Source organism: Balaenoptera acutorostrata, chromosome 14 (assembly GCF_949987535.1).
Source record: "Balaenoptera acutorostrata chromosome 14, mBalAcu1.1, whole genome shotgun sequence".
In the NCBI taxonomy this organism is placed as follows: domain Eukaryota; kingdom Metazoa; phylum Chordata; class Mammalia; order Artiodactyla; family Balaenopteridae; genus Balaenoptera; species Balaenoptera acutorostrata.
The window spans coordinates 21479419-21496119 of record NC_080077.1 but is presented as its reverse complement, the minus strand read 5'-3'; the positions used below and the strand labels follow the sequence as shown (position 1 = coordinate 21496119).

Sequence of the window (16701 nt, the reverse complement as noted above, 5' to 3'; positions counted from 1 at the left end):
GCTTTGATATTTAAAAAGGCAGGGAATTGAGGCCACTGTTGTTTGACTCAACACCACTTAAGGCTCCTTCTAATTCTATAGTTCTGTGATTTTTAAAAATTACTGCTCATTCTTACATTGCATTACTTACTATATAACACATCAGTTTAAATGTGCTTGTTTATCTACAGCCTAATAACACTGAGAAATTTTTTTTTCCTTCACTACCATTTATCTCAGAAATTAATAGTTGGGAAGAACTCTTAAGAATGTCTAAGGAAGCATGTCTCACTAAAGAAACTCAGTCCATAGCTGTGGAAGTTTGATGGTTATTTCTTTCTTATGAAGGGCTAAGAATTGCCGTTTTATAACCACCTCTAATTGTCTTCTCCAACAATATGAAACACAGTTTTTACCAAAAGACATTCAGATATTTGAAAGCAATTTTAACAATCCCTTACCTTGAGCCATTAATTTGAGACTGTTCTTTCCTAATATAGATACCTAGTGCTATAAGTTTCCCTCTAAGCACTGCTATAGTTGCATCCTAATTATTTGGAAATATGTTTCATTTCCATTCAGTTGAAAATACTTCCAATTACCCTTTTCATTTATATCTCATGGGTTATTTGGTAAAATTCACCAGTGTGACCATTTGGGCCTGGGTGTTTTCTTTTTTGGAAGGTTTTTGGTGGTGGTGGTGGTATTGTTTGTTTGTTTTTAACATATACTATTAATTTGATGTCTTAAATAGATATAGAGCTGTTCAGGTAATCTATTTCTCCCTAAGGGAGTTTTGGTAGTTTGTATCCTTCTAGGAATTGGTCCATTTCATCTAAGTTCTCAAATTTGTGGGCAGAGATTGTAGTATTCTCTCATTAGCCCTGTAAAATCCATGAGGTCAGTAGTCATGGCTCCTCTTTCCTTCCTGGTACTGGTAATTTATGTCTTCTCTCTTTTTTCCTTGGTTAGCCTCACTATAGGTTTATCATTTTATTAATCTTGTTCAAAGAAACCAGCTTTTCATTTTGTTGGTTTTTCTTTATCATTTTCCTATTTTCAATTTTGTTGACTTCTCTAATTTTTATTATTTACTTTCTTCTGCTTGCTTTAAGTTTAATTTGCTCTTCTCTAGTTTCATAAGGTGGAAACTTCAGTTATTGATTTTAGTTTTTTTTCTAATATAAACATTTAATGCTATAAATTCCCTTCCAAGCACTATTTTAGCTGCATCCCACACATTTTTATAGACTATATTTTCACTTTAAATTTTTCGTGAGACTTCTTTGATGCAGCAGGCATTATTTAGAAGTGTGTTAATTTCCAAATATTTGAGAATTTTTACACTATCTTTTTGTTATTAATTTCCATTTTATTTCCACTGTAGTCTGAGAATGTATTTCGTATGACTGGCATTCTTTGAAATGTAATGTGTTCTGTATGGCCTAGAATGTGCCCCTGGGTTATTGAGAAGTGTGTTGTTCAGTTTAAGATATTTTTCCAGATACCTTTCTGTTCTGATTTAATTCCATTATGGTCAGAGAACATTCTTTGTATGATTTAAACCCTTTTAAATTAATTGTCTTGTTTTTTTTTTACCCAGAATATGGTCTATCTTGGTAAAGTTCTGGGCATGCTTGAAAAGAATGTGTATTTTGCTTTTGTTGGGTAGAGTGTTCTATAACTGTCAATTAGTTCAAGCTGGTTGATAGTGCTGTTTTAGCCTTCTATATCTTTATTGGTTTGTTATCTACTTGATGTATCTGTTGAGAGAGGGTACTGAAATCTGACTATATTTGTGGATGCGTCTATTTCTCTTTGTATATACTGAAACCCTGTTATTAGGTGCATAAACATTTAAGATGACTTTTTTTGATGAATTTACCACTTTATCATTATGAAAGAACCCTCTTTCTCCCTGGCAATATTCTTTGCTCTAATTTCTACTTTGTCTGATATTAATATAGCCATTCCAGGCTTTTTTTTTTTTTAAACTTACTTATTTATTTTCTTGCATTTTTTTTGGCTGCATCGGGTCTTAGTTGCGGCATGCAGGATCTTTGTTGAGGCATAAGGGATCTTTCGCTGTGGCACGCAGGCTTCCAGGGCTCATGGGCTCTGTAGTTGTGACACATGGGGTCCACAGCACGTGGGCTCTGTAGTTTGCAGCACATGGACTCTCTCATTGAGGCACGCGAGCTCAGTAGTTGTGGTGCACAGGCTTAGTTGCCCCATGGCATGTGGGATCTTAGTTCCCCGACCAGGGATTGAACCCACATCCCCTGCATTGCAAGGCAGGTTCTTTACCACTGGACCACCAAGGAAGCCCCCACTCCAGGCTTTTTTTTTTTTTTTTTGGCTGTGTTGGGTCTTCGTTGCTGCATGCAGGCTTTCTCTAGTTGCAGCGAGTGGGAGCTACTCTTCATTGCAGTGCATGGGCTTCTCTTTGCAGTGGCTTCTCTTGTTGCAGAGCACGGGCTCTAGGTGTGCAGGCTGCAGTAGTTGCAGCACACGGGCTCAGTAGTTGTGGCTCACGGGCTCTAGAGCTCAGGCTCTGTAGTAGTGGCGCACAGGCTTAGTTGCTCCGCGGCATGTGGGATTTTCCCAGACCAGGGATTGAACCTGTGTCCCCTGCATTGGCAGGTGGGTTCTTAACCACTGAGTCACCATGGAAGTCCGCAGGCTTTTTAAAAAATTAGTGCTGAAGTGTATATTATTTTCCATCCTTTAGCTTGTAACCTATTTGTGTCTTTATATATATGTTATGCACTATTTTTGAAGGCAGCATAGAGTTAATCCTTGTTGGTTTTTTTTTTTGAACCTAATCTGATATTCTTTGCCTTTTAATGAGAGTATTTAGATCATTTATACTTAATGTGATTATTGATATGGTTAGGTTGAAATGTAGCATCTTGCTTTTTTTTTTTTTTGTATTTGTCCCACCTGTTCTCCATTCCCTTTTCCCTTTTTCCCTGCCTTCTTTTGAACTAATTTTTTTTTTCTGATTTATCTCCTTTGGCTTATGACTATTTTTTTATGCTTTAGTGTTGATTTAGGGTTTATGGCTATATCCTTAACTTACTACAATATCCCTTTAAGGGATATTGTACTTCTTCACATATGGTAAAAAAACTTTAATATTATATTTCAATTTTTCCTCTCCTGACCTTTGTGCAATTATTGTCACACCTTTTATATGTTATAAACCCCAACTCCACTATTACTATTTTTGATTAAATGATTACCTTTTTGAAAAGATTTAAATTTTAAAAAGCAAAACCTTATACATTTACCCAGGTGTTTACCATTTCTGGTGCTCTTTATTTCCATTTGGTATTATTTTCTTTCTTCCTGAGGACTTTAACATTTCTTGTAGTGTGGGTCTAACGGTGATTAACTCTTTAAGCTTTTGAATGTGTGAAAATGTCTTTATTTCACTATTTTTTTTGAAAAATATTTTCATTAGCTATAGATTTCTAGGTTAACAGCTTTTTCTTTCATTACTTTAAAGACATTGCTCCACTGTCTTCTGGCTTGCTTTGCTTTTGATGAAAAGTCTGCTGTTGTCCTTTGTTCCTCTAAATTTATAGTTTCTTTGTTCTCCATTTTAAAATCTTTCTTGTTATTACTGGTTTTAAATTATCTGATTATGTTGTGCCTTGGTGTAATTTTCTTCATTTTTTTTTTTTTTTTTTGGTAATTGCTAGCTTTTCATTGAGCTTCTGAGATTTGTGGGCTTATGGTTTTCATTAAATTTAGCAAATTTTCAGCCGTTATTTAAAAAAATTTTTTTCTGTTCCCTCCCTCGTTTGGAGACTCTAATTTCACAATATTTTTGGCTGTTTAAAGTTATCCCACAGCTCACTGATGGGCTTTTTTCCCCAGGATTTTTGTGTCTTTTATTTTGTATAATTTCTATTGCTGTGTCTTCAAGTTCATGCAATTGTTCCTTCTGCAGTGTCTAGTCTGCTGTGAATCCTATCCAGTGTATTTTTCATCTCAGATGTTTATGTTGTCTCTAGAAGATCAATTTGGGTCGTTTTATAGCTTTCATGTCTTTTCTTAACAAATTTATGCTTCCTCTATTATCTTGAACATATAAAACTTAGTTATACTAATGTTTTTAATATCTTCATTTAGTTACTATGTTATTTATTAAAATCTTATTAAATTACTTAAATAAAATCTGTATTAAATTTGTTTATTAATATCTTTATTAAATCTTTCATTTCTGAGTCTATTTTTATTGATTGAATTTTCTTTTACTACTGAATTTTCCTGTTTCTTTGCATATCTGGTAAATTTTGATTGAATGCTAGACATTGTGTACTTTACCTTGTTAGGCGCTGGATATTTTGTGTTTCTTTATATATTCTTGAGCTTTGTTCTGAGTTGGAGTTAAGCGACTAGAAACAATTCGACCCTTTTCTTTTCTATTTTAATTTTTTGTCCACGCCATGCGGCATGCAGGGTCTAACCCGTGCCCCCTGCAATGGAAGTGTGGAGTCTTAACCACTGGACTGCCAAGGAAGTCCCACAGTTTGACCCTGTAAACCAGAAGTCTGCAAATTATAGTGCACGAGCCAAATTTGGCCCAGAGTCTATTTATGTAAATAAAGTTTTATTAGAATACAGCCACTCCCATTCATTTACATATTGTCTATGACTGCTTTAACATTACAATGGCAGAGCTAAGTAGATGCAGCAGAGGTCATATTGCCTGTAAAGCCTAAAGTATTTTCCATCTGGCTCTTTACTAAAAAACTTTTATGATTCCTCTTTAATGGCTTACTTTTAAGATTTGTTTTGTTTTGTTTTTTTGGCCGCACAGTGCAGCTTGTGGTATCTCAGTTCTCCAATCAGGGATCGAGCCAGGTCCACAGCAATGAAAACCCGTGTCCTAGTCACTGGACCACAAGGGAATTCCCACTTTTAAGATTTTTTAGGTAGGATCAGGGCAGCCTTTAGTCTAGGGCTAATTTTGCCTCACCACTGAGGCGATACCCTTCTGAGCACCCCATCTAATGCCACTTGTATTACAAAGTTTTTCTACTCTGAATGGTGGGGATGCACACTTCCCAGCCCTACATGAGCTAACTTTCCCTTCCCAATGGTTTTTCTGCAAGCCTTGGGTAGTTCTCTCATAAGCATGCACTAATCAGCACTCAGCTGAAGACTCCAAGGGAACCCTCTGAAGATCTCCAGAGCTCTCTCTTCTCTCTGGTCCTCTGTCCTGCAAATTCTAGCTGCTTCAACCTCCCTGAATTGCCAGCTTTATCACCTCAATTCAGGGTGACTACTGGGCTGTGTTTGGGTTCCCCTCTTACACTGTGGCCTTGGGCACATCATTTGTTTCCTTTATCTCAGGGTTAACTGTCTTATGCCACTTGTCACCCAATGTCTAAAAACCTTTGTTTCATACATTTTATGGGGTTTTGTTTGTTTGTTTTGCTAAGGCAGGATAATAAATCCAGTTCCTGTTACTACATCATGACTGAAAGTCATGGTAGAAGTTCTCTCAGTATGATATTCCAATTCCTTACATTTGCATTAATGTTTTATATTTATAAATAAGTACTGACAAATCTACACTATCTCATTTCATCCTCTCCACATTGCTAAAGTGTAGAGATTACAAAAAATGCAAAAAATTTTCTGGGGTCACATTACAGAGCAGCTCATGTCTCCTAGTCATTTTCTCTTCTGTAAAATATACGTAATTTTTTCAAAATTTACTATATGTAATGACATAAATTATAAAAGACTATCTTCTCTACAAAGTAAACTGTAAAATAATTTATTACTAGTATCTCAAGCTTATAAAACTGAGCAATATCAGATTAAAGGATTACTAGTTACTGAATGTTGCTAATGGCCAGGTCTATCACCTCAATTAATCCTCATAAGCCTCACAACTATTATTATTTCAATTTTATAAAAGACAAACTGTGGCTAAGAAAGCCTCATTAACTTGCTTATAGTGTACTTATTGGAATCACAGCCAGAATTCAAGCCAGGCTACACTTGGTTCTAAAACTTGGGCTATCCACCACTCTGTCTGCTCTTAATTTATAGCTCTTAAAAAGCACACTTCTGGGGGCTTCCCTGGTGGCGCAGTGGTTGAGAATCTGCCTGCCAATGCAGGGGACACGGGTTCGAGCCCTGGTCTGGGAAGATCCCACATGCCGCGGAGCAACTACGCCCGTGAGCCACAATTACTGAGCCTGCGCATCTGGAGCCTGTGCTCCGCAACAAGAGAGGCCACGATAGTGAGAGGCCTGCGCACCGCGATGAAGAGTGGCCCCCACTTGCCACAGCTGGAGAAAGCCCTCGCACAGAAACGAAGACCCAACACAGCCATAAATGAATGAATAAATAAATGAATAAATAAAAATTAAAAAAAAAAAAAAAAGAGTGGCCCCCGCTTGCCACAACTAGAGAAAGCCCTCGCACAGAAACGAAGACCCAACACAGCCATAAATTAATTAATTAGTTAATTAAAAAAAAAAAAAAGATAGACACCAGGCTTTAAAAAAAAAAAAAAAAGCACACTTCTGGAACTAAATTCTGATAGAACACTCTAAATCTTCAGTAACAAAATGGTATTAGGAATCATTTACTAAAAGTATCAATATCTACTCATTTTTATCAAAGAACTTCTAATCAAACAAGCACTGAAAAGAAAATGAAGTATATTCTTAGAAGAAATTTCAAACCTAGTTTTTCTCCCAGTAATCCTTATAAATATACAGATGATTGAGATTTTAGTTGCTGTTTTCACTTACCTATCTCTGTGGTCACGAGGCAACAAGAGAAGGTTGTATTAGGCAAAGTCAGTAACCGCTATACAATCCATTTTCCCTATCCCACTTTCCCATCTTTGTAAACAAAACACACAAAAATTATTACTCTCGTAGAGTTCATCTTCAAGTGAAAGGGAGACAGACAAGTAAAATATATCAGAAGGTGGTTAAAAAAATAAAGTACTGGGACTTCCCCAGTGGTGCAGTGGTTAAGAATCCACCTGCCAATGCAGGGGACACGGGTTCGAGCCCTGGTCTGGGAAGATCCCACATGTTGCGGAGCAACTAAGCCCGTGCACCACAACTACGGACCCTGCGCTCTAGAGCCCGCGAGCCACAACTACTGAGCCCACGTGCCACTACTGATGCCTGTGTGCCTAGAGCCTGTGCTCTGCCACGAGAAGCCACTGCAAGGAGAAGCCCGCACACCACAACGAAGAGTAGCCCCCACTCGCCGCAACTAGAGAGAGCCCGCACGCAGCAACAAAGACCCAACGCAGCCAAAAAAATAAATAAAAATAAATAAATTTATTTTAAAAATAATAAATAAAGTACTGTAGCGATAGGAAGTGCTGGGAGTGTAAGGCAGGGAGAAACAGTGGTAATTTGAAATAAGGTAGTCAGGGAAGGCCTGGATGCGGAGATGACAATTTTGCAAAGATTTAAAGGAGGTAAGGAAGCAAGTCATGTGGCTATTTGTGGGAACAGTAATTGCAAAACCCCAACGTAGGAACAAGAATATTGGTATGGCTAAAGCAGTGAGTGAGGGGGAGCAGTAAAAGGTTAGCTTAGATCAGAGGTAATGGGGGCCCATATCATGTACAAGTCGATAAGCCTCTGTGAAGAGAGGCACCGGAGTCACTGGAGCAGAAAAGTAACATGATCAGACTTAAGAGTTTAAATAATTTATCTGTCTGCCATTTGGAGAATGGGTTATAGGGGAGAAAGTGTAAAAGCAGGGAAACAAGTGAGGAGGCTATTTTAATAAAAAGATGAAGGCTTTGACCAGTATGGTGGTCGAATACATGGTGAAAAGCAGTCATCTTCTAGATATACTTAAGGCAGAGCTGACAGTATTTCCCGACAGCTGGGCGTGTCGGGGACGACAGAAAGAAGACAGGACAATGGTGCCACAGAGGCTATCTGAGCAACTGGAGGAATGTAGCTGCCATTTCCGGAGATGAGGAAGACTTCAGGAAGAAGAAAGTCTGGTTGGAGTGGAGAGGGTTAGCCATTTATACTGCAAATGTTTTCAGTGATAGAGGGGATAATTCATTTCCCAGGTTAAAAAGGTTTGTTCAAATCTATTTCAAATGTTTAGATTTCACTGAGTTAAAAAAAAAACTACCATGAAACAGGAGATCTAAATTTTTCTTCAATATGCTACAAGAAAAAGTTACAGAACGGAAATATAGCTACTCCAAATGATAAAATGAGAATAAAGCTAAATTCTCCCCATCTGCAATTCTCCCTTCATTTCATCTCATTGTCAGATTTTCACAGATAAACGAAACAGAATTTGTTATACCTCATTAGTCAAACCATTCGCATTAGTGGCTTTCTCCCAGGATGTTGTGTCCCTCTTACCATCTGCCACAAGGATGTTCTAGGTGAAGACTGTGATGTCCAACAGGATGGATGTATGTGCCACCTCAGCTCCACAGATGGCACTTTGCTCCTGCTAATCATAACCCTGATAGGAAGTCACTCCAAAGAAACAGATGGCCCTAGCCCAAGATGTGTAATTCAAACTTTCTCAAAATAACTATCACCTAATGGTATGAGAAAAAGTGAGACTATCTTTAAAATAATATAAGAACCAAATAAAAAAAAGGTTTTGCTCTAATTTTTGTTCAGGTTCTCTAGAAAAATATTCTCATGTAATTAGAAAATATACAAGGTGAAGGATAAAGAAATTAAAATATCAACTTACAAAAGCCAATGATGACTATGTTGTCAATCAGGCGGGAAAAACCTAAAAACAAAAATAAAAATTATATATTAGTTTTATATAGTAGTTGTGTGTGCATTTTTAAATAACTTCACTGAGATAACTGCAGATTCACATGAAGTTTTAAGAGAGATCTTTAGTCTCCTTTACTCAGTTTCCCCAGTGGTAATATTTCACAAAACTGAAGTGCAATGTCACAATCAGTATATGTGTGGATATATATATCATATATATTATACAATATACTGGTCTTTTTAAAATAAATTTATTTATTTATTTATTTTTGGCTGCATTGGGTCTTTGCTGTTGCGTGCAGGCTTTCTCTAGTTGCAGCGAGCAGGGGCTACTCTTCATTGTGGTGCGCAGGCTTCTCATTGTGGTGCGCAGGCTTCTCTTTGCAGTGGCTTTTGTTGCGGAGCACAGGCTCTAGGCACACAGGCTTCAGAAGTTGCAGCACGTGGCCTTCAGCAGTTGTGGCTCACGGGCCCTAGAGCACAGGCTCAGCAGTCGTGGTGCACGGGCTTAGTTGCTCCGCGGCATATGGGATCTTCCCAGACCAGGGCTCGAACCCATGTCCCCTGCACTGGCAGGTGGATTCTTAGCCACTGCACCACCAGGGAAGCCCTATATTGGTCTTTTGAGATTTTTCCCAGTTTCATTTTATTTGTGTGTTTATGTTTACTTCTATAGAATTTTATCACCTGCAGGCTCACAGATCCCCCGACAGCCAAGATACTGAACACCACAAGGATTCCTCATGTCATCCTTTCATAAGTACACCCACCTCCTTTCCTACAACCTCCTTCTGTCCCTAACCCCTTGTATATCTATTTTTAACACTAAAATAATAACATCCATTTGTGAACAATAAGTATCTTACTCACTGTGTGTTAAGAGTCTACTGTGTAGTTGAATGTCAAATCATGAATAAGGAATTCTATTTTTCTGCATTAAAGAGTAAGTTTCAGTTTAAGGAACAAATTCTCTGAAAAGATGTTTGTTCCTCATTACCTTAACATAGACTACTCACTTCAAAAATCAAAAGGTAAAAGGTAAGCTAAAGTAGTGACTGAACTCATAGATTTCATATTTTTAATATTTATTTTAAAATATTTTATTTTTTAGAGCAGTTTTAGGTTCACAGTAAAAATGACGGGAAGGTGGTTTTTTTCGTTGTTGTTTGTTTTTTAAATTTATTTTGGCTGCGCCGGATCTTAGTTGCAGCATGCAGGATCTTTAGTTGCAGTACGCGGACTTCTTAGTTGCAGCATGCATGCAGGATCTAGTTCCCCGACCAGGGATCGAACCCAGGCCCCCCGCATTGGGAGCACAGAGTCTTACACACTGGACCACCAGGGAAGTCCCAGGAAGGTGTTTTTAATTTCAAATTCCACTTGTTCATTGCTGGTATATAGGAAAGCAACCGACTTTTGTATGATGAACTTGTATCCTACAATGCTGCTGTAATTGCTTATTGGTTTTGCTACTGAGGTAAGGCTAGCCTCGTTGAATGAGTTAAAAAGTATTCCCTCTGCTTCTATCCTTTGAAAGTGATTATAGAGAACCGGCATAATTTCTTCCTTAAATGTTTGGCAGAATTCACCAGTAAAACCATCTGGGCCTGGTGCTTTCTATTTTGGAAGGTAATTATTTACCTGAATTCTTGAATTGAGAAATCCTCTTCAATTGTCTATTTCTTCTTCTGTGTTTTAGCAGATTGTCTTTTAAAGAGTTGGTCCATTTCATCCAGGTTATCAAATTTGTGGGCACTGAGTAGTTCATTGTATTCCTTTATTATCCTTTTAATGTCCAAGGGATCCGAAGTGATGTCCCTTCATTTCTGATATGAGTAATTTGTATCCTCCCTCTTCTCTTCTCAGTTAGCCTCATTAGAGGCTTATCAATTTTATTGATCTCTTCAATAAAACCAATTTTTGTGTCCTTGCTTTTCTCTATTGATTTCCTATTCTCAATTTCATTGATTTCTGCTCTAATTCTTATTACTTCTTTTCTTCTCCATACCTTAGATTTAGTTTGCTTTTCTTTATCTAGTTTCCTAAGATGGAAACATAGATTGATTCTTCCTTCCTAGCATATGCATTCAATGCTATACATTTCCTTCTAAGCACTGCTTTCTCTGTGTCCAACACATTTTGATAAGTTGTGTTTTCATTTTCATTTAGTTCAAAATATTTTTAAATTTCTCCTGAGATTTTTTTTGACCTATGTATTATTTGTAAGTATGTTGTTTAATCTCCATGTATTTTGAGAACTTTCCAGTTGTCTTTCTATTATTGACTCTAATTCCATTGTGGTCTGAGAGCAGATATCATATGATTTCTATCCTTTTAACTTTGTTAAGATGTGTTTTATGGCCCAGAATGTGGTCTATCTCGATGAATGTTCCAAGTGAGTTTGAGAAGAATGCCAGTATGCTTGGGTTCAGGTAAGAACCCTCTTCAATGTTGCAGACTGCTGACTTCTCATCGTACTCTCACGTGTCAGGAAAAACAGCTGGCTAGTTCTCTGGCCTCTTCTCATAAAGGCACTAATCTCATTCATGAAGGCTCCACCCTCATGATCTAATTACCTCCTGAAGCCCCACCTTCAAATATCATCACATTTGGCATTAGTATTTCAACATATAAATTTTGTGTGGACATAAACATTCAGTCCATTGTAATGACCTTATATAGAGATAAAGACAATTTAGTCATTTCTGAACAACCTCACTCTCTACAAAATCTCACACCAATAATAGCATGAGCTGGGGGAAAAGTTGAGTAGACTACTCAAAACCTATACAATTTTGTAATCAGAGAGCTAACCAAATAATAACGGGTACCTTGACCTTAACTTGGACAGCCCCAGTAGGCAGCTCAGTGTAACTGGAGAGTGCCTCAGGTAATATCAAAAATGCTCAAAAACAAAGGAATGGAAAGGCTACTGCAAGAGAAATGGCGACAAAGGGTTCAGAGATGGGGTCTCACAGCTGGGGAGAGTGACTTCACTCTAACCCTATCAACTCAGACTCAGTTGGGTTCCAGAGCCTGCACAACTCCAGAACATTCCCCCACTCTTATTAATTTCCCACTTTCTCTACTATCTTCCAAATGACCTCCCACTCCCCACACTTGTACATACATCTCTCTGCTAACATCCCTACTTAATGCTTCACTGAGAGAGAGAGAGAGAGAAAGAGAGAGAGAGAGAGACAGAGCGTGTTACTGGATGGAGCATCTCATCTTCCCAATGCTAAACCTACAAATTTCTCTTCCTAGCACCAAAGGTCAACCCCACCTCGCCATCCAAAGTTTTCTCTCCATTATCATCCTCTCCCTTTCTACTAGAGGTACTTCTCCCCAACACACAATCATGCTCTGGTATTTCCCAACCTTTAATAAACAAAACCTTCAATGACCTCGCATTGCCCTCCAGTTCCCACTATGTTTCCAGACTAACTTTCTCAGATTAACTTCACAGAAAAGAATTGAAAACAGATAATCCCCATTTCCTCACCTCCTATTCACTTTCCAACCCATTCCCTTGGCTCTTATCTCCACCACTCTATCAAAGGATCCTTATCAAGGTCATCAAAGCAATTCCTATTATCCTCATTTAACAAATCAGGACACTGAAGCTCAAGAGAAATTATTAGGTTGAGATAGTAAAGATACATACCTTCCCTTGGAGATAAGCAAAAGCCTAGGGCTGCCCCAAAGCACTCTTTTCAGGATATTAAACTAAGGACTTTATCTTCCAGGGACCCCCACCTCTTTCCTTCCTTATGTCACCCTCCCTGTACTAAATCTCAAGATTTACTCCTTAAAATACCTCATTACTTTTCATTATTTTAATTGAGAAAAAGCCTTTGCTTGACCTATGAATATTTTCTGTGTAGGCCACTTGGTGTATATTATGTTGATCACAACAACCTGAGAATAGGTGGGTTTATACCCTTTATACAAATAAGAAAATTTTGGCTCAGAAAGAAAAGAAACCTTCCTAATATCGGACGGTTATGAAGTAGTAGAGCTAACATTTGATCTGATCACCCAGATCCTGCTCCCCAGGCTGACTGCCCTTCATGATGGTTAGATCTCACAGTTTCTTAGTTGTTCCTATTACATGGTAACAGGGTAAGGGCATCACTCAGAGAGACGTGACATAGTCCCAATACCTCCATAAGGTCAGAAAACCTAGGATTGATATAAATTTGCTACGAGCAAACACATAAGAAACTGATTTATCTATTATAATGAGGACTTTATAGTAAAAATAGTAATTGTCAAGACATTCAACCCAACTTTGGTGATCAGGGCATTTTCCCTTTCTAGCTCTATCTAGGAAGCTAAATTAGTAAGCACGAGAATGGTATAGCTTTACATGCTCATTCATATCTTAGTCTCATTTTCTAGGCAACACAGATATTACACTTGCTCAGCACTGTCCTTAAACACAGGCAAGAGTGGTTCACAGCAAACCCTTCCCTCTACAGTGAAAAGTCCAAGTGTCTAAGGGGACATACTCACCCAGGCCCAGACTCCCCTCCTAGACTATGCTCCAGGATCCTGGAACCATGGAATTCTTGTTCAAAGAGCTTCAAGCCTGCCACCAGGGACTGCACAGTCCTTTCACCTAAACCTGTTACTTTTTAGGACAGATCATGCCACTCTATGTGCCACACTAGGCTCAAGAGGTGGCCAAGGGGTGGCTGTTTGTAGGGGTGTGGACATAACCAAATGTGTGCCCTTCATAGTGTAGAACTGGGCCAAGAATGTGAAGAAAAGAGAAGATGGGCCAGCTCTCCCTACACTGCCATGTTCTAAAGGTGCAGAAATCTCAAGACTAAGAATTCCACATTCAAACCTGGTTTTCCAGGTCATTTGAGATCAATCTGTCAAGGAATGATAGAATATATTTTTATAGTTAGTTTACTGTCTTAAAACTTTTAACTGTTTAGAGTCACAGTACCAGTCCTTCTGTTTATATTCCTGCTTGGACTTCTCTACCCACTTATAGTTAGGCAGGGCCATGTGACTAGCTCTGGGCTGCCAACAAACAGTTAATTACTGGCACAAGACCATTTAATATTATCTTTCCCTACCATGTAAATCGAGAAGACCAAGTATTTCAGAAAGCATACAGCTCAAGATGGTGATGCATCACAGGCCTAAGTCTGACAGTGTGGATGGAGTAGAGTCTCCCACAGATCCACAATGGATGTTTAGTGTGAACAAGAAAATAAACTGTTCTTCTGTGAAGCCACTGAGGTTTGGGGATGGCTCATTAGCACAGGTAACTTTAGCCCATCCTGACTATATAGAAATTGGTACCAGAAGTAGAATGCCTCTCTAGCAAAAACCTAAAACACATGGCCACGGTTTTGTGGTCAGGAAGCAGTGAGAAAAATTATCTTAAGAGCTGGAAAGATAGTGGCGTATTTTATACAGTGGTATATTTGGTAAAGCATTTGCTTCTGGTGCCTTGGGAGGCAGATCACCTACCTAATGAAACTGCAGCCCTAGAAGAGGTAACAAAACAAAACACTGGAAGAGTGCACTGGTTATTGGCTGCATTTGGCAAGGTATTCAAGAAAGAGATGAGCTCAAAAAGGGACTATCCAGTTTTCAAGAAGTGGAGGAATAGAGGATCAAACATTTCAGATTTGCAGTATTAAAAGAACTAACTACTTCTCAACTCCCATACTAACAGTTTAAAGACTTCGAAGGTCATAAGCCTAGGAAAATCTTTTTTTTTAAAATTAAATTGCCTCAGGGCAATGATAGATAATGTATCCACTAAGTCATTTATATGGATAAAATGACTGAGGAAGAAGATGAGATTAAGGGTCAAGATTTCCAAAAGAAGCAAGCCAGTCCCAAAATAACTTTCTTTGGGTCAAGAAAGAGGGCTACAGGAATCCAGGCCTCTTAAAACAATGAACAAGAAGGTAGAATCAGGCCCTAATTAAGAAATATTTGTTCCCCTACATGTCATGATACCTGCCATGAGGGATTTCAAAATTGCTATGGACCAGTGACTCCAGTGTGTCTTCCAGGTTTCCCTTTTCCAATCTACTTTGGATATGTGGCATGGGCAAACAATAAACTAATACTTTTCATTGTGTTAAACCATTGAGCTTTTGGAGTCATTTGTGCTATAGCATAACCTAGCCTCTCCTGAGTGATACACAAGGCTCCTTAGTGTAATCCAAACAAGGTAAGTTAGTTAAATGATTTTAATGGACAGTGGTATCAAATGCTGCCAATCAAAGGAACCAACTTTATCATACTCTACATCTCAATATAGATGTTGAGGGCCCCAACAGTCTTTTCTGTCATCAAATCTTTCTCACTTGGTCATGTTAAAAATGCCACCAAATCTCTTGTGGAAAAAAACGTATCCAGTAGATACATGCTTTCTTTAATTATGTAAAGAGCATTTATAAGCTATATCTATCAAATCCTGTTCTTCCTCCTGATCTAAAAAGAGATTGTGCCTTTTAAAGTAGATTTCTGCTCATATCAAATTCCTTCTATTATGTTGATTTTTTACTAGTTCTAGGATGCCTCACTATTGCCACTATATACTGCCTGTGTTTTTACCACAGTCACCTGCTTTTAACAGATTTATGATCTCGTTTTCATTTGGAAAACTTTTCTATTTACTTCACTTCATTTCCCACTTAAAAACGGGGATCTGAAAGTGACAGTTCAGGAGGAACCATTATACATCAGTCCATGCAACAAAAAGGGAGGTCAGACGCTGCCTTTACTAGAATTAGCTCTACGTTAGCTGTTCCTAAATCTTCCACAAAGGTTTTATGTAGTCTTGGATCCTATTTGGCCAGTGAAGTCTGACATTTCCAATTTAAAAACAACACATATGTAATTCAGGTAATTCCATATCTTCCCAGGCAAGATATGGAAAAGACTACATCACTTTCTCTACCTGTCAAAACAATTACAGGAAATAGGGATGCTGGCTTCTAAACAGCTGAGAGCTTCCAACATAAGATTCATGGAATAAACATGGACTTCAACATGTACAACCTTTGATCAATCTTCTTCAAAATCTTGGAACCTCATGGACCAACAAGTTTCTTCTTCCTCTTTCTTATTTTAACTGAAGCAAGCATAAGAGGGGGCAGGGAATTTAGGTGATTATATTTTGAATTGCCAACCTAATAGAGGAAATCAAACGTTCCTTCTTTTACACACACACAGAGATACCATCTACTCTAATTTTTAAAAATCTGAGTAACATGTTTATGCTTTAAAACTAGAATGCTTTCCATCATCTACTCCTCCGACATTGTGGGGAAAAAAACTGGGATTAACTGAAACAGGTAAGTCACTACAAAAAACCCCAAAAATTCCTAAAGTGTACTGGCGAAATTTATAATCTACAACGTCCAAAGACGGATCTGTATTATCTTAATAATCCCAGAGAGGTATCAGAAAAATCAACAATTTTCCTATATACTGTAGATTTTTTAAACGTCACAGTGAATGATGTTCTACATCACATCCTCTCAAGAATATGAACATCTTTCCCCAGATGTTTAAAAACAATTTTCTAGATTGCAGTTTTAAACATCTCTTTGATGTGACATGGTATTATCCCTAAAACATATGACACTGACTTCATGCTTCACAGAAGTACAGATAGATTTAACACAACAGCTCTACTTCACACAAGCTCTCAAAATCTCCAGCAGGAGCTAAACTAAACTAATTGCATTATGAAAACTCTGGTTATTCTTACGAAATATATGGCAGAGAGTGAAAGCAGCATGAATACTAAAGCAGCTTATATTCAGTCCCAATACTTTACTGCTGCATGCATTTCTAGAAAATCCATTGTTATGGACTGAATTGTGCCCCCCAATATTCATATGTTGAAGCCCCCAATGTGACTGTATTTGAAGATAGAGCCTTTAGAAAGATAATTAAGGTTAAATGA

General features: G+C 38.0%; 1 protein-coding gene across 4 annotated transcripts in view; it reads right to left on the bottom strand.

Moving 5' to 3' along the window:
* Nucleotides 1-16701, bottom strand: part of PLAGL1 (PLAG1 like zinc finger 1) — a 96081-nt gene that overhangs the window by 36982 nt on the left and 42398 nt on the right. For all 4 annotated transcript variants that reach the window (XM_057527772.1, XM_057527773.1, XM_057527771.1 and 1 more), the window contains exon 3: nt 8716-8757. The gene's annotated coding sequence lies outside the window, so the exon portion shown is untranslated. The remainder of the gene's footprint in view (nt 1-8715; nt 8758-16701) is intronic.